This window comes from Mesocricetus auratus, unplaced genomic scaffold (assembly GCF_017639785.1).
Source record: "Mesocricetus auratus isolate SY011 unplaced genomic scaffold, BCM_Maur_2.0 Super-Scaffold_4256, whole genome shotgun sequence".
Lineage (NCBI taxonomy): Eukaryota > Metazoa > Chordata > Mammalia > Rodentia > Cricetidae > Mesocricetus > Mesocricetus auratus.
In genome coordinates, this window is record NW_024429182.1 from 68,330,669 (window position 1) to 68,352,352 (window position 21,684).

Genomic DNA, 21,684 nt, shown 5'->3' on the forward strand with positions numbered 1-21,684 from the left:
CCATCACTTCCTGACCTGTCGCTGTCTCCATCTCCACTCAGAGGTAGCCATTTTATATCCCCCTCCCCAATAAATCTCTTGCATGAGATCCTTTGTATGGTATGAGTTTTGTGGTATTCCTTGGTCCAAGATACTCTTTCACCACAAAACCCTTTCAATTAGGCCACCAACCAGCTCCTAAATCATGACTCAGAGACTTAGTTTTGAATGCTCAGCCCTAGCTTAGCTCTTATTTTAATCCATTTCTCTTTATCTGTGTTTTGTCTTGGGGCTTTTTGCATGTATGTATGTATGTATGTATGTATGTATGTATGTCCTACTTTCACTGCTTCTCACGTCTGGCTGCCTGGCAGCTGCCTAGCTTCTGGCCCCCAGGCATGTCTTTTTTCTCCCTGGTTCTCTTCGTCCTTCTTCTCGTGTCTCTTTTCCTATTTATTCTCTCTTCCTGCCAGCCCTGCCAATCCCTCTCCAGCCTAGCTATTGACTGTTCAGCTTTTTATTGAACCAATCAGGTGCCTTAGGCAGGCAAGATGAAACGGCAATACATGTTTACATCATTAAAAAGACAGCAGAAGCAAATGTAACACACTTTCACATAGTCAAAATAATATTCTGTGGCATAAGCAAATGTAACACATCTTTACATAATTAAAATAATATTCTACAACAGGACTCTACTGGAGGTCTTGAATACATCATTCATGTTTACGGGGATGCGGAACATTAAGGACTTTGGGGGCTACAATGCAGTATTGTCTTATGTAGCTCATGGAGGACTCTGAGTTTAATATAGTGGCAATGAAGAGCCCTGGTAGGTTTTTGAGAAGGGCTCTTGGTAAGAAGACAGAACAGGAAATCGTTAGGTTTCAGACAGTGCATATGTTATATGCACTCAAGCTGGACTGTAGAAGGGTTTCTGATGACCAGATAAAAGCCAGAATTCCTCAGGAACTTGTGAAAAGGGCTCCTGTTCCCCCAAAAGAATCATTTCCCTAGCTTCTGTCAAAAGGTCACATGACTGTCTGTTGACATATACCTGTGGCTGGATTTCAAAGCCTATGCTGGCCTCCTTTAGTGCCTATTCATAAGGACCCAATATACATTTCAAAGCCCTAGCACTAGTATCCTGGCCCTACTCACCTCTGCCTCTATCCCAGGCCTGTTCCAGTTCGCTGCTTCCCTCCCTCCAGCTACTCAGCCTCCTTATAGCCCCCTGTGCTCTGCTATTCCTGCCCTTGCTCTCCTGTATCTCCACTATCCTCTCCCAAGTTCTCTCTCCACTCACAGATAGCGCAAGGGCTAGAGTTCACCTGTAAGCCCTACTTGCCTAGGGACATACAACTTCCTGGAATGCTGGGGGGCTGCTGTTCATATGAGATAACAAGTCACGTGTTTTCACTTCAGTAAACAAGGTTGGTTTCCCCCCAACTGCACAAGAAGTGCTCGATCAGATATAGGCAAGAGGTACACAGACAGGAAGTACATCAGGATGTATGCTTGCCCTCAATTGGATTAATGTGGGAAGTACCATAGACTTGTGGGTTCTGCCTTTATGAGCACCTGACTGACCTAACTGGGTGATATTCTCTGGGAATCCCAAATGGACCTGGCCAGCATCCATCTTCCTGGCAAGTACTAAATAAAGCTTGCTTTAATTGAACAATGGTAGATTTGATCTTTTTCCTTGCAATTTTAAGTTTAACAATAGCCTTGGCTATGTCCGGTCTATTTCTTTCTCTCTCTGCTCTGGACTCTTTCAGATGCTCCTGATCTCTCTCTTTGTCTCTCTCTTTCTGTCTCTCTCTCTGTCTCTCTGTCTCTGTCTCTCTCTCTCTCTGTCTCTCTCTTTCACTCACAACAAAAACCTTTCCCCTAATAGAGCAGTCATTTCAGAATTTGTGTGTGTGTGTGACCATTACATACAAAGTGAGAGTAGGTCTGCCTTATGTACACTAATTCACAGGGACAAATATAGTCAACATACTGTCCTAAGCATCTGCAGAATTGCCAGGAAGACCACCATTCCTATTTGAAGGCACTTACAAGACAGCTGGGGCGGGGGTGGGTGGGGGGAGTCAAAAAACAAAAGAACTCGCTGGTGCACTGCACCAGAAAGTAACTGACAACTTGGATATTTCAAGAACCGTCTATCAGGGCTGCCATTAGAGATGTGTACACTGGACTTCAGGGACCGCTGATGCTAGGAAACATGCATCACGCAAGTCAAAGGTCTCATAAGCTTCAACCTAGGAAACAGGCGGTTGATCAATCATAGTCAAAGATTTATGATATGGAAACCAGGCTGCCTATGCATTTAGACTATAAATCCTAATCATCTGTAGTATGTATCACTGTTTTTAGAAATAGGAAGTCAATATTTTTAATGCAATCTGCACAGATACTTTTATTTAAAAGCTAAAAATAAACCACAAACAGAATACAGGCTGTTCTGCCTCATTTGCAGGTGGTGCAAGCTCTACATTACCCAGCACTCTGGGCTTGAAGAATGGAGTGAGGCTCACAGAGCAGTTTGTGGCCTCAATGGGGCCTCACAGGGGATGCCTCAAAGTGACTACTGACATTTCTAGAGTAGCTGCTTTTCTATCTTTTATTGAAACACAAATCACTTTATTGTTATGTTTTAGTTTAATTTGGTATGTGGGGGTGTGTGTTAGAAGGAATTTAATCAAGGATAACGTATATCTCTTGTCATTTTTTTGTTACTTTTTATTTTGAGGCAAGAACTCACTACGTTTCTAGGGTGGTCATGAAATTGTGAACATTGTGCCTCAGCCTCCAGCTTAGCTGGGACCAAAGGCCTGTGCCACAAAACCTGGCTTCACTTTATAGAACATCAATGTACCCACAGAGAGGCAATATGAGGAAAAGTGTGACGCAATGTGGCTAGGAGCCATCCTTCCTGCCTGGATTTACAGCGGCCCCACTACTGATGAGACAGATGAGAGGCTTAGCAGGTAAACGCACTTATTGCAGAGCTTGAAGATCTAAGTTTGATCCCTGGGACCCCAGAATCCACATGGTAGAAGAAGAGACTCAAGTCCCACAAGCTGTCCCTGACCCTCCCCGCACATGAGCTTGAAGATCTAAGTTTGATCCCTGGGACCCCAGAATCCACATGGTAGAAGAAGAGACTCAAGTCCCACAAGCTGTCCCTGACCCTCCCCGCACATGGAGTCACACACACACACACACACACACACACACACACACACACACACACACACACACGTACACAACAAATAATGTAGAATTTTTAAAGAAATGTGTGTTTTGATGATACCATGGATACCATTCTATTAATTAAATGTATTAATTATACTAGCAAAGTTTTTAAGGGCAAATACAAATTTTCTGAGATCTTTCTTTTTATTTAGTATGTGCCCACACGTGTCCATGCACTCCATGCACAACCTCACAGGTCTGACAAATGCAGTTTTTAAGTGTAGTTACTAAATACTGTACGAGTCTCTTATTGTTGTACAAGGTACCTACCTACTCCCAAAGATTCTTGCGTCATGAGCCTTCCCTGGGCAGGGCTGCTTCATACAGCAGAACTGCTCCTGAACCATCACGCTCGGGTGAGGGAACTTAGACGACTGAAGAAATCCTCCTGGGCCTTCTCCATCCATTGAGAAGTCTGTTCCTAGCTATCCACACTCAGGAGGGCGAGAGCCTTGTTTCTCAAGCATCAGTGTACTCACAGAAACGTTTAAACCATTCTTCCCATTTGGGGCTAAGAAAATGGATATTAAGAAGGCATGTTGGTTGACCTTGAACAGAAAGCAGGGACACCAGTGAAGAGCTTTCCCCACAACAAGTTATCAAAGCCCCTTGTTTCTCTGCTTGGAAACTGCTATACATGAAGTTAGAGTGTTCCTTGAGTTGTGGGACCCTCGAAGCAGCAAGAACCTCAGGGGACAGCCCGGTCCTTCTCTCTTCTACAGAGGAGAGGACAGTGCCAGAGATGCCACATGTACAAATTTAAATGGGTGTATCCAGCCCTCCCCCACTTCCTGTTCCATGTCCTTGCCTCTGGACCATGGCAGGAGCTGATGGTCATTCCAAGAAGGAAGCCCACTGTGGGTGCCCAGTTTCTTCTTTGAGTCAGGCTCATGGGATGAGAAGGCATTGTGATGGGAAGGCACAGTGGAGTGAGGTGAGGTCACCATGGAGAAAGGCATCTGAGTGGTACGAGAGACTTCCACAGGTCCCTGTGTTCCAGAAGGATAACTGAGCAAACTATCTGCTGCCCTGCCACTCCCTAGAAACCCTGGCATGTGAGACAGGTTATCTTATTTCTCTTTGTGTGGCAGTGACCATAGCTGAATCTGCAGAAGACTGGGGACTGCTTCCTCTTCCTGCTGCCAATGCTGATTGCTCAAACCCTCTCCCTTCATCCTTGGCCCTGGCTTATTATTTAAAGAGGTGAGATCTTCATTGGGCCCACAGCCTATAAAGTCCATCTCCCCTCTTAGTTTCGGGCATGCTCTCCCGGAGCTGAGGAAACGGGCCTCCCCATCTTCCTTTCATTTGGTTTTCTTCCAGAACCTTCTTCACCGCCCTCTTTCCTAATCAATTTATGTTTGGCTGTCTCCTCTCAGAAGGCCGCTTGATATTACAAAGGAGCCTGGGGCATCTTGGATGGAGGCCTACCTATGCCTGGCACCTACCTGCCTGTCTCTATCATAATGACTTTCCTCTTGGCACCTGGCACAGTCCTTGTCTGTGACGCCTCTTTCATGGCCATCCTTGCCGCCCCCACTCTGCTTTTCCTTCCCTCTAGGATATCCAGAACACCGCGGCTGTCCATCATCACACAGCTTTGTTTGGGGAAGTGCCTTTAGATGCTCTGTTAGGGCACTCAGGCTCACACCGCAACTATCTTCACCACAGATTGTGCATCTCTGGGCATGAAGGGACTCGTAAAGGAGCCAACTCAACCATCCCTCAGTCTTCTGCTTAAGACATCTCTTTGAGCCACCCCACGTGGTAAAACTTGTTTTTTGAGACATTTAAACATGAGGTGCTGTGTCTGGTTTATTTCACTTAGTATACTGACCTCCAGGTCCATCTGTTATGTGACAAGTGCCAAGACCATCCTCTTTTTTAAGGCTGAATTATGACCTGTTACCTCTCTCATATATATATATGTATGTATATATATGCATATATATGTGTGTGCATATTATATATATGTGCATATATATGTATGTTGTGTCCATTGATGGTCAACCTAGCCTGACTGAATATCTTGGCTATTGTGAATAATAAGCTTGCAATGAACACAAGGGTGCAGATGTCTCCAATCGGGTGTAACTTCATCCTTCAAGTCTAAACTTGGTGTGGGGGGTGGATGGAGCGGTGTGGGTATGTGGGGAGGTGATCATTCTGTTTTAATTCCTTTAGGGATCTGTACCTGTCTTCCATCATAATTATGCCAGCCTACATTCCTCCAAGTGAACCAGAGTCCCTTTTCTCCTGCTAACACTTGTTGTCCTCTCCCCACACCCCTCTCTGGCAGACAGGGAAAAAAATAGCACACGATTCCTTACATGTGTAATAGGAAAAGGAAGACAATGAGGTTTAAATATACTGAGATGAGAATGAAATTGTAGATGCCCAGGTGAGAGGCAACAAGGAAAAGATTTGTTAAAAATACAGAAATAACAGACACGCACAGTGAACAAATTTAGATAGCTGACAAACAGCATAAAGATGAAAGCCAATAACAGAATTATGTCAGAGGTTTTGCTTTAAAAATGTATGTGGCAGTAATAACTGTTAGATACACACAAACGTAACCATGTATGATGGGTAGTTTCATGTGCTTCATCATAATAAGCATTTTATTCTCTACATGTATCTCATAATGTCATGGTGGAGCCCTCAAACAAACATAATAAAAGTTATTTAACAAGAAAAAAAAAGCGCAACGAAGTTCCAAAACCCTTACTCATCCTTTTTCGTGAGAGACAAAACACAAAATGTACAAGAAGGAAGGTTGTTAAACACTGGCCGGAATGTGGAAAGGAAACGCCCATCTCCTTTGTCTCCACACTGCATAGATGGGAGCTTCAGGGCAGCATTCCTCTGTCTACCTGGGAGACCTACAGAAAGGAACTGGTACCCTCCTGGCTGGTACCCTCCCCCAGCAGAACACATGTGTGCAAACAAGCAGAGAAACCAAAGAGAACCAGGGCAAGCCTGTGCTGAAGGCAGGCAGTCAGCCAGCATGTTTTTCAAAGTCAGTTGTTAGTAGCAGCATCTCGCAGGTCAACCACACGTCTCCTGGATTTTCCTCCTGACACAGAATGTCGCTCCCCTCCTTTTCTTGATTTAAATGGCCCCATTGTGATGTGATGGTTCGAATCTCCTGCAGGCTCATGTTTTCCTTCCCTGGCTACAGGACAGGTGCTGTTTGGGGAGACTCAGAAGCCTTTCGGAGGAAGAACTAGGTAGGGAGAGGCAGGTCTCTAAGGGAAAGCCTTTGCGGTTGTAGTTCTGGTCACCCTCTGCATCCTGGCCAGCCTTCATGGCCCACAACAGGCTCCTGATGCCATGAGTGAAGCCGCTCTGCCACGCAACTTCTGCAGCATGCCTGAGACCAAGGGCCAAAATAAGTCTTTCCTCCCTCGAGGTGCTCCTTTTGTGCTCTTGGTCACAGTTATAAAGAGGACATTAAAAATCACTCTGTCTTGTCATCTTGTTACAGGGAGCCCACCAGAGATGGCCACTCAAACACAGTTTTTAGCCAGTTGGAAGTCTTTATTCCAGCTGGCTGAGACCATACTCAGATATTCCCAACCCAAGGGTATCTCCAAGTGTTTATGATACAGTCTAAAAACTGGAAAACCTTAGATTTCATAGAAAATGATGAATTAACTATTGCTTAGACATTTAGAAGTAAGAATTAAGGGGGCTGGAGAGATGGCTCAGCTGTTAGGAACACATGTGACTAGTCCAGAGAACATGGGTTTAGTTCCTAGCACCCACATATATAGCTCATAACCACCTGGAACTCCAGCTCCAGGGGAATCTGACATCTTCTGGTCTCTGCAGGCATTTGCACACATGTATACACACACACACACACACACACACAAATAAATAAATAAAAAGTACTAAAAAGAGTAAGAATTAAAATAATAATGTATAATTTCTACCTTTTACTTGAGCAGAAAAGATAAAGAAGAAATGTTAGTAAACATTATCATCTTAGTGAAGGTAGGATGGAACAGATACACAATCAAAGCCAAATGAGACTCCTGGTACACTGGAGGTTGAGATATGATCAAGAGTTCAAGGCCAGCACAAGTTACATGAGGAGCTCAATACCTGTCTGGGCTATGTAGCAAGATCCTGTATTAAAAACAAAACAAAAATGAAAGAAAAAGAAATTGTGATCAGGCATGCATGGTGGTACATACCTTTAACCACAGCACTTGGGAAGTTGAGGCAGGAAGATTGCTGTGAGTTCAAGTCCAACAAGAGTGAGTACCAGGACAGACAGAGTGGCATAGCATGAACAAAAAAGAAGGAAAGAATGGAAAGAAGAAAGAGGGAGGGAGAGAGGGAACGAAGAAAGGAGGGAGAGAGAGAGAGGAATGGAGGGAGGGAGGGAGGAGGAGGAAAAGAGGGAGGGAAGGAGGGAATCAAAAAGAAATCATAAAGGTGTAAAGTTTAATCTTGGTGTCAGATGATTTTGTTAGGTTTTGAATACAGAGGGTGGTTCAAGAGGACACTGAGATGAATCACTGCAGAGTAAGAGGTTTACTAGAAGCATTATTAATACCATGAACATCAGATAGAGGGGTGACAGCATGGGGGGCTTCAAGGAAAATTCCATTCCCACCACCAGAAACAGACAGTATGCAGGGTATGTGAAGAGAACCAGAGCCCATAAGGCGGGGAGTCTCTTTTCATACCTTTCTTAGGATGGAAGACATTCACAGCAAAAGCCTGTAGCCAGACAGGAGACAGGAAAAGGAGTGGAGAGAAGGATATGACACTGTCAGGTGAACTGTCACAGCACCAGAAAGTCTATTAGCTGGGGATCTACAGACAATGTCCAAATAGGGTTCCTGTCAGTATCTGTGAGAGGAGGCCTGAGGAGAGACTGGGTTCTAACATCACATTATCACATGAAAATCTGAGTAACACAGGAATGTAAACAGGTTGGGTGGGAACAGAAAACATAAAATATTTAGAACAAGTCCAAATAGACAAGAAATCATACTAAATGTAAATGGTCTAGCTTCAGTTTTCAGTAGAAGCAGAATGTCTACTGCATTTTCTCAATCAAGCCATACCTGATCTATAAAAGTCATGACTAAAACAAAATGACATTGAGAAAGGAAAAGAGATATAATTCAAATATCAAATAAAGACTTGCATGGTAGTATCACACTTTAGCAAAATATATAATTTTACTAAAAATATCAACAAAGACAAAGAAGAATAATACAGTCTTTAAGGGAAATATTTCACTAACATCTGATTACATTTACCAACATAATCTCAAAGCATATTGGACAATAATTTATATGACTGGAGGAGAAATTAAAACCATAATCATCATCAAAGATTTTAGTTCAGATACTGTAGATTCAGGATGTCCAAAAATAATAGGAATATGGAAAAGTTATAGAATCGTGATTAAACTCTAACTTCTGGCAGGAGTTCAGCAAAAGCTCTCATACTGTGATTTCAACACTCTATGTCAACATCATTTCGTCTTATCATTCTCTGAAAATCACTAACCTATAACCAGCCAGGTGGAAATTGCTACTGGGAAGTGATTCAAGAGCCGGGAGTGGGGTGCAGACATATTTACAACACATGCAGAAGGTTAGGAGCTTCATAAAAAAAGTCAACCCTTGACTTTTTACCATATGATCATCTTGAAAAAAATGGCAGGCGTTTGGGAAACAAAAAGGCCATTGATGTCCCCCCAAATCACACCCCGGGACTTACGGCTTGTGATTGACTGTGCTGGCCGTTCTTTCTTGGCTAAGAGTTCCTGTATAGGATTTTTATGGGGACTTGAAGAATCAAACATTCAAAACAGTGTTGAAATTCACAAGAGAATTTTGCATTGCCTTTAAAAGCATCTGTTTGGTGTGGATTATCCACTGCTCTTCCCACCAAAGCTCTGGCCAGGGGCTCTTAACAATCCGACTATGCTCACATGTGTACATCAGTCTCCATCTCAACTGCTCACTAAGCTACTAACTTGCCACTGAGCAAAGATCACATAAAAGTCTCTCTCTCTCTCTCTCTCTCTCTCTCTCTCTCTCTCTCTCTCTCTCTCTCTCTCTCTCTCTCTCTCTCTCTCTCTCCTCAAATGTCCTGATTTGTTCAACAAGCTTTTAATGGGTACTGCAATAGCAATATATCTTTTATTATAATGAAAATGCATTACAGATGTTAGTCCAGATCCACTGATTATCTTGAGAAGAGATCACAACACACTGAGTTACCAGAGCCCAACCTCTGAGAACCATGATGCTAGTGTCTCAACAGTCTTACACCCATTATAGAACTTGGTAACGTCTGGAGCTTTGCTTTAGTATATTTAACCTACACTGTTCATTTAGAAAGAACATTTAAAGTGTCTGTTACATGTCTAATTCTGGCAGCTATTAGGAGTCAAAAAGAAGCTGGGTGGTGGTACACCTTTAATCCCAGCACTTGGGAGGCAGAGGCAAGTGGATCTCTGAATTCCAGGCCTGGTCTACAGAGTTTTAGGACACCCAGGGCTACACAGAGAAAGCCTGTCTCAAAAAAATGAAACAAAAAAAGAAGGATCAAATAAGGTCCATAAGAGCTTATGGTACAATGGTAGAGAGCAGAATGAGAAGGCAATTACATGGCAAATCAATGCAATAAGGGAGCCAAACAGGTGCCAAGGGCATCAAGGAGAGGCCCTCACTGGAGGAAGTTGCACAAAATATGGGCATTAAGTCATAAAAGTAATCATGAGAGAAAGGCAGGCAGTATGGGAGGCAAGGGCAGAAGGGAAGGGGGGAGAAAGAAGGCTTCAGAGAAGAACTGGCATGCACAGGGGGCATGAAGATATGAGCAAGAACCACTGTGGAAACTAAGAACACAGCTACAAGTTCGAGGAAGTGAAGAGTGGGAGATGGGACAGCAATGGCAAGTGAGGGTCAGACAGCAGCCTTGTACACAGAAGACTTGCATAACTTGTATACAGACAGCAGCCTTGTACACAGCAGAAGCCTTGTACAGGGCAGAAGACTTGTATGACTTGAATACAGACAGTAGCCTTGCACAGCAGAAGCCTTGTACACAGACAGCAGCCTTGTACAGACAAAAGCCTTGTATACAGAAGACTCATATAACTTGTATACAGACAGCAGCCTTGCACAGCAGAAGCCTTGTACACAGACAGCAGCCTTGTACAGACAAAAGCCTTGTATACAGAAGACTCATATAACTTGTATACAGACAGCAGCCTTGCACAGCAGAAGCCTTGTACACAGACAGCAGCCTTGTACAGACAAAAACCTTGTATACAGAAGACTCATATAACTTGTATACAGACAGCAGCCTTGCACAGCAGAAGCCTTGTACACAGCAGAAGCCTTGTACACAGACAGCAGCCTTGTACACAGACAGAAGCCTTGTACAGACAGAAGCCTTGTACACAGCAGAAGACTTGTATAACTTGTATACAGGCAGAAGCCTTGTACACAGCAGGAGCCTTGTACACAGACAGCAGCCTTGTACAGACAGAAGCCTTGTACACAGACAGAAGCCTTGTACACAGACAGCAGCCTTGTACACAGACAGCAGTCCACGTATCCTTCTGCAACACAGTTTCCCAGAGAAAGTCTAGTAACACAGCACTGGACAGATGCACTAGTGTGCCTTCTTGCCTTGAAATTCAAATGAAAACCGCAGCAGGATATTAGTAAGCTTTGAGAAGCTTGAGTTTAGAATCTCATTGTCCTCGTGTTGGTTTTGTCCATTTTCTTATGTTTATTTCTCACCTCCTGAACTGAGCCACTAGCTCCTGGGGTGGGGAATGTGCTCACAGAGCATCACTGAATATTCAAAGTGGGCCAGAAGCTGAGTTCTTCCCCATCACTGTTGCAAGAGAGACCCAAGTAGCTAGAGAATATCAAAGCCCACACCAAGCAGAACCTCTTGACGTAACAGAATGCAGAAGAGACGAGAGCTTACTTCCTCACTCTGAAGGCAGACAGTCTCATTCCTGTCCACCCACTGCTAAGATCATCTCCCAACCCACAACTTTTATCAGTGAACTCTGCCATCCACAAAATTCTGAATCACTGAAGGGCTGAGTGTGAGGAAGATTTACCTCTGAAAGTGGTCCATGAAAGTGTCCAGGGACTTTCCCCTATGCTCTATAAACTTTGACATCATTTGAACCTTCAGCTGTCATGTAAAACACACTTATAAACACTATGAATAACTTTAAAATTTTTTAAAACAACCAGGAAGCACATAAAAATCACACACACACACACACACACACACACACACACACTGGATTTTGTGTCCTCTTCTATCTTCCTGAACACTTTAGGGCTCAGGCAGGTGCCAAGGAAACAGGCTGAGCTGGGTACCAATAGAATTCAAAACATTTTAATCCAAAAAGTAAGTGTTCAGGTGCATAGTGTGTGCTAAGACAGAGACAGACAGATGATGCAGGCAGCAGACACATAGAAGTTCTTCATCCTGCCCTCAAGAAAAACAAACCACATTTCTTGGAACAATAAAAAGCATAAAGGGCCGGGCGGTGGTGGTGCACACCTGTAATCCCAGCACTCGGGAGGCAGAGGCAGGCAGATCTCTGTGCGTTCGAGGCCAGGCTGGACCGATAACCTCCGAAACAATACAGAGAAACCCTGTCTCGTAAAAACCAAAAAAAAAAAGCATAAAGGGATGAAGTTTTGATTGGGGGGCTGGGTTGCAATAGCCGTAACATACCCCAACCTGTTGCTGATCTATCTTTGCTGTCAGCAGACCAGTTCAGACAAGCGTCTCCTCTCCCAGACACCTTCAGGAGTCTCCTCATCGGTGCCCCAATGGCCCTTCTTTCTTATGTGTGTACCAGGGACTGTGTGAACAAACAAGAGAACAAAAAAACCACAACGCTTAATTTGTATTGAATATGCATGACGGGATGGCTAATAAAGCTAATACATATGCACTGCCTTCTACTTACTGTTCTGTAGTATGAATGTTTAGAATCTACACAGCAGTTTTCAATAATACGATGCATTGTTATTAATGAGATCCCATGTTGGCCACATTGTTCTTGAACTTGTGCCTTCTGTGTAAATGAAATTCTATACCCTTATTCCAATGTCTTCCAGTCCACCGGCCGTGGCACCATTCTACTCTGTACTTTTATGACTTCGTTTTATTTATTTTCCTTATTATCTTTTTTGTTATTTATTTATTTCATTGATTGATTGATTGATTGATTGATTTGGTTGGCTTTGCTTTTTTTGAGGCAGAGTCTCACTACGTAGCTAGCATGTCTAGGCTGGCTTCAAATTTGTAATCTTACCTCAAGACTGCTTTGGCTATTTGTGGATCTTTTATAGTTCCATATACATTTCAGTAGCTTTTCTATTGAAGTGGAAAATAGATTACTTTGTGTAGCATGAATGTGTTATCTTAATTCTTCCAATCCATGAGCATATTATGCTTTTCAATTTATCTGTATTTCCTTCAGTCTCATTTATCAATGTCTCTATAGGTCTTCCTTGGTAAAATCTAAGCCCAAGTGTTTTTGCTTTCATTGCTATTGCAGTTAGGCTTGTTCCTTTTAGAAGAGCTCATCACTGGTAGATTAAATAACTGCTGACCTTTGTATGTGACACGTTCACCACAGGCTGGTGAGTTTGGAAATCAGACCTTCAGATAGTGACACTGCTTGGGAAGGTTTGAGAACTTTAGGAGACATATGTCCTAGCTAGTGTGTGTAGGTCACCAGAGGTAGACCTTGAGGGTTATAGCATACCCCCACTTCCAAGGTATGAGCAGGCCTTTGAAGCCACCATGCCTTCCCCTCCATGAGGGACCATATCCCATGAACTGAGTTAGAATAAGCCTTAGCTGCTTATATCAGATATTTGGTTCCAATGATAACAAGAAAGTAACTGGTACACAGATGTTACAATTAACCAAGAAACAAACAACAAATAAACCATGGGTCCCAAAAATTCCATTAAAACAAAGTTGACCATAATAATAATAAGGGAGATATTGATGCTATTAAATGTGTCAGCTCCATTAGAATTTATAAGGACTTTGGGACATATATTGTATGACTTGATAACCTGTTTTTCCCTCAACAGATGCTTTTCTATAGCTATGAGTCAAAAGCATTCCATCAGTGTTAGGTCCTTTCTACTCTGTGGAAGTGCAGGTTAATGGCTGGTCCCCAAGTTTCTTCCACAGAACATCAGTCAGAGATTCACTGGGCTCCATTTCCTCCATAAATATTTACTGTGCCTTCTGCATGCTAAGCTCTTTTAATAGATCAAAAAGCATGGGATTCTGCCCTCATGAGTCTTCTGGACAACCAGGTGACAAATTAAACAAGTAAATAAAGTTTTTTAAAAAATGACTTTATCAATGGCCTCCTTTTTCCTGCCTTGTTAGCGTCACCCAAGAAATGTGTTTAATAACCAGCAGAAAATGAGTTTTTCAGAATTTTCCTTAAAGGAGTCACTAGGCTATCATGTCTACCCTTGGCTGCAAAATGCTTCTCACTTGAGTTATTAGCTGTAGGATGATTCCCACTGTTATGGGTATCCTAACCTGAGAAACTAAACCTTCCATTACCAAGAGATGCTTCTCCCTGTCAGAGAACCTAGATTATAACCTGAAGGAAAAAACTGTGGCACAAGAAAAATGACTGAGGTCAGCCTGCCACATGTGTAGTGTGATTTTTGCATCTCATGGATCTTCATGAATGATGCATTGTTCCATGTTAGTGTTCCAATATTGACTTCATGAGTTGAGGCTTCCTAGGCATGACCAACAGACATGTGGGCTTTTGGGCTCCATGAAAGCTTACAATGAAGGAAGTGTGTGTGTGTGTGTGTGTGTGTGTGTGTGTGTGTGTGCGTGCGTGTGTGTTTTAAGTGTAGTTTTGCTCTTCTCCTTTCCTGTTTAGCTAGGCAGCATGAGCAGAGGCCTACATGAAGATGCAGGTCAATGAATCCATCCATGTTCTGCAGCCATGTCACCTACAGAATGGCCTTTGACTGTCCTGGGGAGAAACAAACACCAATAAGAAATAAGAAGCTTTCTTAGCTCCATGTCTGGTGTTGAGAGTCACAGTTGCATTATCTCACATATCATTCCTATAGCCTAGAGGATAAGCATTGGTGTTATCATATCTACTTCACAAGAAAAGAAACAGACACTGAGAGAAGTGAAGTAACATCCAAGCTATAGCATGGCTCAGATTCAAACTCAGTAGTTAACTATGTTTGCTAGGGCCAGATGATGCACTTGCTATCTCTCCTGGGAACCCAGGATCCCTAGGGTTACAAAGAGCCTAGCTGCCCCCTTTTACCATTCAAACCAAGTCCAAGGTACCAGAAAGCCTCACAAGTGTGTCTCTGGCAATCTGACAACATATAAATAAGGAAAACTAGGCAGGTTCCCAAGAGCTGTCTATGCTAGTGGCATGGAAGCATGTTTACATCAGAGAAACTTTGTGCATTTTTAAAGTTTATTATTTTTTATTTCATTTTTCATTCCAAACACAGTTCTTCCTCCCCCCCACCTCCCCCCCACAGCCCACCTCCATCCACTCCTCCCAGTGAGTAAGGGCTCCCATGTTGAATCAACAAAGTCTGACACATTAAGTTGAGGCAGGACCAAGTTCCTCCCCCCCTGCATTAAGGCTGAGCATGGCATCCCACCATAGGGAATGGGCTTTAACAAGTTCCTCATGCACCAGGAATAGTCCTGGTCCTGCTGCCAGGGCCCCCTCAGATAGACCTAAGATTCTCAACTGTCTTCCACATACAGAGGGTCCAGTTTGGTGCCATGGAGGATCCACAACTTTTGGTCTAGGGTTCTTAAGTTTCTACAAGCTTGGTTCAGCTGTCTCTGTAGATTTCGCCACCATGATCTTGACCTCCCTTGCTCATATATTCTCTCCTCCCTCTCTTCGACAGGATTCTGAGAGCTCAGCCTGGTGCTTGGTTGTGTATTTCTGCATCTGGTTCCATCAGTTATTGAATGGAGGCTCTATGATGATAGTTGGGGTACTCATTAATCTGATTACAGGGGAAGGCCAGTTCCAGCATCCTCTCCACTATTGCTAGGAGCCTTAGCTGGGGTCATCCTTGTGGATTCTTGGGAATTTCCCTAGCAACAACAATGACATCATGAAATTTGCAGGCAAATGTATGGAACTAAAAAAAATCCTGAGTGAGGTAGCCCAGACTCAGAAAGACAAACATGGTATGTATTCACACACATAAGTTGATATTTAGACATAAAGCAAAAGATAACCAGACTACAACCCACAGCTCCAGAGAAGCTAGGTAACAAGGAGGACCCTAAGATGGAAACAAGGATCACTCTAGGAAGGGAAATTAGATGAGATCTCTTTTAGGTATCTTAATTACAATTGAGCAGAGAGAAACAATGACCTCGGTTGGCACCTTTCATATCCAGCTTCTTACTGTTCAAAGATGAGAACCAAGTTCTCCATTGCCTGTCAAGATGGCTTTTCCAAAGTTTATAATTAAAGTCTACTCACCTGTAATCTAGGCTGAGTCTAATACAACACAATAGGCCCAGGCAACTATCGGCAGGAGACTGGCCAAAAAGATGATCCCAGCACCTTGTGTAGTTTCTCTGGAAAGAATCAGGATGCACCTAGTGTAGTTGATACATTCTTAAACGTAAATGAAACCATGGGATTATTGAGAGGGTTTTCTTGTTATTTACTTTGGCTTTTTTTTCAGTTTTATTTTTCTTTGGTTGGTTGATTTGCCTTTTGACACAGAACATTTTGACACATTCTGTATTCCAAGCTGAAGCTGATCTCACAGCAATCCTCCTGTCTCAGCCTCCCAAGTGCTGAGATTACAGATGCAAGCCACTGTGTCCAGCTCATCACCATCAGTTTTACAGTCCTGGGATCTGTGTATTCTTGACAACTGCTCTAGCACTGCTACACCAAGGCCCAAATCACTGCTTCAAATGAGTCTACAGGGCCAGGTTGAAAAACTGTAATAATGACAGAGATCACACTTGTCATCTCCAATTAATAAGGACTGGTCTTGACTACAGAATGTGTTTTTATAGAATCTACACAATTCTATGAAGTAGATTGTGTTGGCCCATTTTACAGATGAGGTAGAACTGGGAAAACTATGCAGTGGCACTTAGTGAAGGGTCCAAGCCAGGGCCTAACCTTGATTTTCATTGTCCCCAATCCTGCCATCTACTGAGATGAGAGCCTTTGGCTGTAAGACCAATGCAGTCCCTAGTTTATCCCATTTAACCACTTATTCTTGCAAGAAGCATATTGAGAATACTGATATAGGAAATATACTTTAATTTTATATTTGCAATTGGAGCATATGTAATATGGATCCGTGTCTAGAAAGGACTGAATATAACATCACATGACACTCACCTCCTCACTCAAGCATGGGCCTAGGGGTCCAGATGCCACTCCCTGAGAGCTATGTAACACTAACTGTTGAGTTGATTTCCTTTGCATACAAATGATCATGAAAACGTGTCCCAATTGTCATTCCATTTGGGGACAACTCTAATTCACATCTTTTCATTTATTTACTTGTTTTATTTATTTTAAGATTTAATCTGTTGTTGTTGTTGTTGGAAGTAGTAGTAGTAGTAATAGTAGTAGTTGTAGTGTATGTGTGTGTGTGTGTGTGTGTGTGTGTATGTGTGTGTGTCTATAAAGACACATGCATTCCACTATATGCATACGGAGGACAACTTTTGGAACTCAGTTCTCTCCTTCTACAATGTGCACCCAGAGATGGCATACAGGTCATCAGTCTTGCATGGCAAATGCTTTTCCTTCTGAGCCTCTTGATGGCCCTCTAATGCCCATCCCTACACTGCAGTTAATAATTCACAAGTTCCCTCACAATTTGAATGGTGCCAGTAAAACACAGTACAAAAATAACCATCAGAAAGATTAGCTTTGGTCAGAGTATGTTATAAAATAACCGCATTGCTGACCCAGAGGTTATCAAGCCCAAGGGCTATGGAGAAACATCCTGTGCAAGACCCACTTTACTGTTTCGAATAGACTTAATTCCAAAAGCTTTCTAGGCAAAGTCCATCATCCTCCACTTTTTCCATCAGCTCCTAAATGCTACACATTATCATGCAGTAAAATGGGATATCACATAAAACAAGGCGTGACGCGCTGAACAGGAGTCAAGATAAACTGTAATTTACTGAAATTGGTGTATGATTGAGGGTTCATAAAATACTTTTCATCGTTACTTCTAATAGTTAATAGTGAGAAACTATGAAATACCTTTTATCAAGACTGATACATACTCTAAAGGAACTTAACCAGAAATTAACCACAGGAATCAGTTGGTTCTGTCTGCATACACAAAGGTCCTAAATTTTGTGCTTTATTGATTAAGCTCATAAAGCCACTATAATGGTTAATATTTGGGGGGAGCCTTTTGTCTAATAAGGAAAAATAATTATCCTGTCCCAAAATCTAGTATGACATCAGAATCAAGAGGTCTGAGATGGGTTTAAGATCCATTAAACATAGGGGTACACATCTTTAATCCTAGCATTTGAAAATCAAGAGGCAAGAGGATCTCTGTGAGTTGAGTTCTAGGCCAACACAGTCTACATAGTGAGTTGCAGGACTACATAGTAAAGCCCTTTCTAGATAGATAGATAGATAGATAGATAGATAGATAGATAGATAGATAGATGATAGATAGATAGACAGACAGACAGACAGACAGACAGATAATCAGTCCTAATGTGGGAACTGGAAAGATGGCTCAGAGGTTAAAAGTACTGGCTGCCATTCTATATGGAGACATACCTTGCCCAGCCTAGCCTCGGGGAGGTGCCTTGGTACTGCCTCGACTAGATGATGGGACAGACTTAGACTTCCTAGGGGAGGTCTTACCCTCTCTGAGGAGCAGATTGGAGGAGGGGGGAGAGGGGGAGGATCAGGAGGAGCAGAGGGCGGGGGAACTGGGATTGGAATGTAAAACATAAATTAATTAAAAAAAAAGAGTTCAAAATTAATAAAATCTAACAACACAAAAAAAAAGAGTACTGGCTGCTTTTGCGGAGGTCCTGGGTCCATTTCTCAGCACACATATGGGCTCTCATAAACTGTGGTCTGTAACTACAGTTTTAGGGCATCTAACACTCTTTTCTGGCTTCCGTGGGCATCAGGCACATGTGTGGTACACCAACACACACAAAGGCAAGAAAAAACTCATACACTAAAATGAATTAAAATAAACCGTATCATGCATTCCCTTCCCTCTGCTGTGAGAGCCTGCAGCACTGTGTAGAAGAGACAGAGCTGGCCTAACCCTGGTCAATAGCCAACACTGCCCAGGGTCCACCCACTCTGCTGCCGGGAACAATAACTCTAACTAACCCAGCCCTGTCTCCTGCTTTCTTTTCTGAGCCAAGGGCTAAAGTGTAATGACAGAAACGGTGCTACCCTTTGGTTGGGAAAGGGTAATGTATCTATTAGCTCAAAGAGAGGGATAAGAATGCATAGCTCACAAAAATCAGTGCTGTTCACTAAGCCCCTCCTCAGTTCAGCACTTCCTGGCCTATTGAACGCTACAGTCCTCTTCTCCTATTGAAACTATATCTCACCATGTACTGGAGCTCAGGTCTTGGACTCACAATCCTCCTGCCTCAGCCTCGGTGCTGGATTATAGACATGTATTCCCACAATTGACTGCAATCATCTTATCCTCCTTCTAGCCACTCACCAATGTGCACTCCCCTCACATCTCCTGAGGCACACATGCACAGAAAGAGAGCACATTCTCAAAGTAGATCCGCTAAGTAGACAGGGGGAGCAGAGCGTTCATCTGGATGGAGAGATGGATACCTGGGCAGAGTAGGAATTCACAGCATAAGCACAGCCCATTCCAGTTCCCTGTACAAACTTACTACTTCACTGTCCTTGAGGCAGGCGGTGCAAAACGGATCCTAGGAGCTAAGACCTAGCTCCTAGGTGTCTGATGAGCTCGTTCCTTCTGCAGGCACTAGGAGAAACCATCTGTTCACATCTCTAGCTTCTAAAGGCCCTTTGGTTTCCTTGGCTCTGACCTCTTCCTCCACAGACTTCAATGCTCATCAGTTCCACTCCTGCTTCCGTGGCCACTTCCCTTGTGCCTTCTGACCCTCCTGAGACCTTCTTACAGAGAACTTGGGGTACACTGCACCCATCAGATAATCCAGAGTGATTTCAATATCCTTAATCACAAAGTCACCTTTGCTATAGTGAAGAACACAGATCTCGAGAACTAGGATAAACGGGGGTGTTAGTTATCCCACCCCCACAAACAAATGCTAGGAATCCGGAAAAGAGGGCTGGGAGGAGACTCCCTTCCCACAGGTGTGACAAGTGTCGGCACTCTGGTAACAAACTAAAGAGATGGTTCCTGAAAGTTTAATCTTACAGTGTTGACTTTCTAGACTAACCTTGTCAACCTCCCTGTGTGCAATAGGCCAAGTGAGGTCATATTTCAGAATCCAACCTGAGGCCTTAGTTTCTTCTGTAGACAAGTTATTAGTCTGTAATCAAGGCTGAAACTCAGGCCAGTTCTCCTCAGCCTCCCAAGTGCTTGTGATTATGGGTATGACCCATGCTCACATTCCTTACACTGTAGGTATATTAATTCTTCTTTCATGGACTTGCTGGAAGACTAAGGTAGCATATGTAAAGTGTCTTCACGGTGTGACTAATGTGTAGGAGGGAAAGGCTGGGGACTTTGGAAACGCCACAGATGACATCAGCGCTCATTTCCCACTACTCTCCCCAAGGCTGAAAGGGCACAGAAAAGCAAAATTACCAACGGAAAATACAGCATCCGAAAAGAGACCACAAAAACACTAGAAGATGCTATTCTCCTTCCCAGAAATTGTAAGGGCCCCATCCAGTGGCTAAGGTCTCCTGCCAAATTAGTTGGCTATTTCCATTCAGAAGGAAAACTAGAGGTGTGGTCAAACCAAAGAAAGGCCTCAGCTCCAATCAGGAAGCTGTTTCCATGTAACCGAGCACCAAGCTTAGCTTCTCTGAAAACACTGGGCTGGCTTCGTGAGGAAAATAAGTCTCACAAGAATTGCTGGCTTCAAACTCAGAAGTGGCTGGCAGCTGGGATCATCCATTTGCCCACCAAATGCACAGGGCCTTAAGTCTGGTATTTGACGATTCCATAGCTGGATGTCTGTGTCCATATGCTGAAGGCTGTTCCTCAACATGATGCAATCTGGAATCGGGGCTTGTGATGGCTGATACTGTCCACTTGTCTGGGTGATCTAGAATCACCATAGAAACAAATCTGGGCATGTCTGTGAGGTAGCTTCTAGATTACAGAAGGTAAAGTGAGAAAACCCCACACTAAGGGTATGTGGCACCATCCCATGGGCTGAGGGCCCAGACTGGATACCAAGGAGAAATCGAGCTGAGTGCCAGCCTTCATCTCTCCCTCTCTGCTTCCTGACTACAGACACAATGTGACCTCAAGTTCCTGCCACCATGGCATCCTACCATGATGGACTGAACCCTACAACTGTGAGCCAAAATAACCCCTGCTCCTTACATTGCTTTTGCCACTTATTTGGTCACAGCAACAAGGAAAATACTTAATATAAATTTATTGGGAGGCGATTAGGGCAGGAAGACTATAGGATTAATACCTATTAGAGCAGTGGTTCTCAACTTGTAGGGTCAAGATCCTTTTGGGATCAAACAGCATTTTCACAGGGGTCGCTTATTGGGTATCCTACATATCAGGTATTTATATTACAAATTGTAACAGTAACAAAATTACAGTCATGAAATAGGAACAAAAATAGTTTTATGGTTAGGGGTCACCACAACATAAGGAACTGTATTAAAAGGTCACAACATTAGGAAGGTTGGGAACCACTGTACCAGAGGGACCCCAGAGAGACCTCTTGCTCCTATAGAGAAAAAAATGGTCTCCTAGGAACCAGGAAGAGGTTCCTTGCCAGACACAAAATCTGCCAGTGCTTGACCTTGGGCACAACCAGGTGGCTGAAGGTGGGGCAGGGAAGGAAACAGAGTGCACTTCCTTCTCAAGTAACAAGATTTTTCTAGTAGTGAGATGTGACTTATGGAACCAGGCCTAGATTTTAGTGCACTTCCTGGAGGCTTGGGATGGACCGCTCTCCAGCTTGCGTAAGCAACACGATCAGTTACAAACACAGGTGCCTCCCATCTGGGGGCTGACTGCCATGTCTCTCTCTTGAATAACTGAAGTTATGGGGCAGAGGCCAGGTTAATCCTTTTAACAAAGCCATGGCTTGGCCCTTCTTAAACTTCAGACTGAATTTCCATCGTAGCTCCTGCGTTTTATTGAATCTGGTATCCCACTGCCTTCCAAGTCAGCAGAA

At 43.3% G+C, this 21,684-nt stretch overlaps 1 long non-coding RNA gene across 3 annotated transcripts; it reads right to left on the reverse strand.

Moving 5' to 3' along the window:
* Window positions 1–5,836: 5,836 nt before the first annotated feature.
* LOC121142698 lies at window positions 5,837–19,558 on the reverse strand. Of its 3 annotated transcripts, XR_005879734.1 has the most exons (5): window positions 19,213–19,558; window positions 15,806–15,903; window positions 14,226–14,296; window positions 11,998–12,127; window positions 5,837–6,619 (listed from the first exon to the last, which is right to left on the reverse strand). It is a non-coding gene; the product is annotated as an uncharacterized LOC121142698 (long non-coding RNA). The 3 variants fall into 3 exon arrangements; XR_005879733.1 differs by lacking the exon at window positions 5,837–6,619 and having other exon boundaries at window positions 11,637–12,127; XR_005879738.1 differs by lacking the exons at window positions 5,837–6,619; window positions 14,226–14,296 and having other exon boundaries at window positions 11,637–12,127.
* Window positions 19,559–21,684: the final 2,126 nt, after the last annotated feature.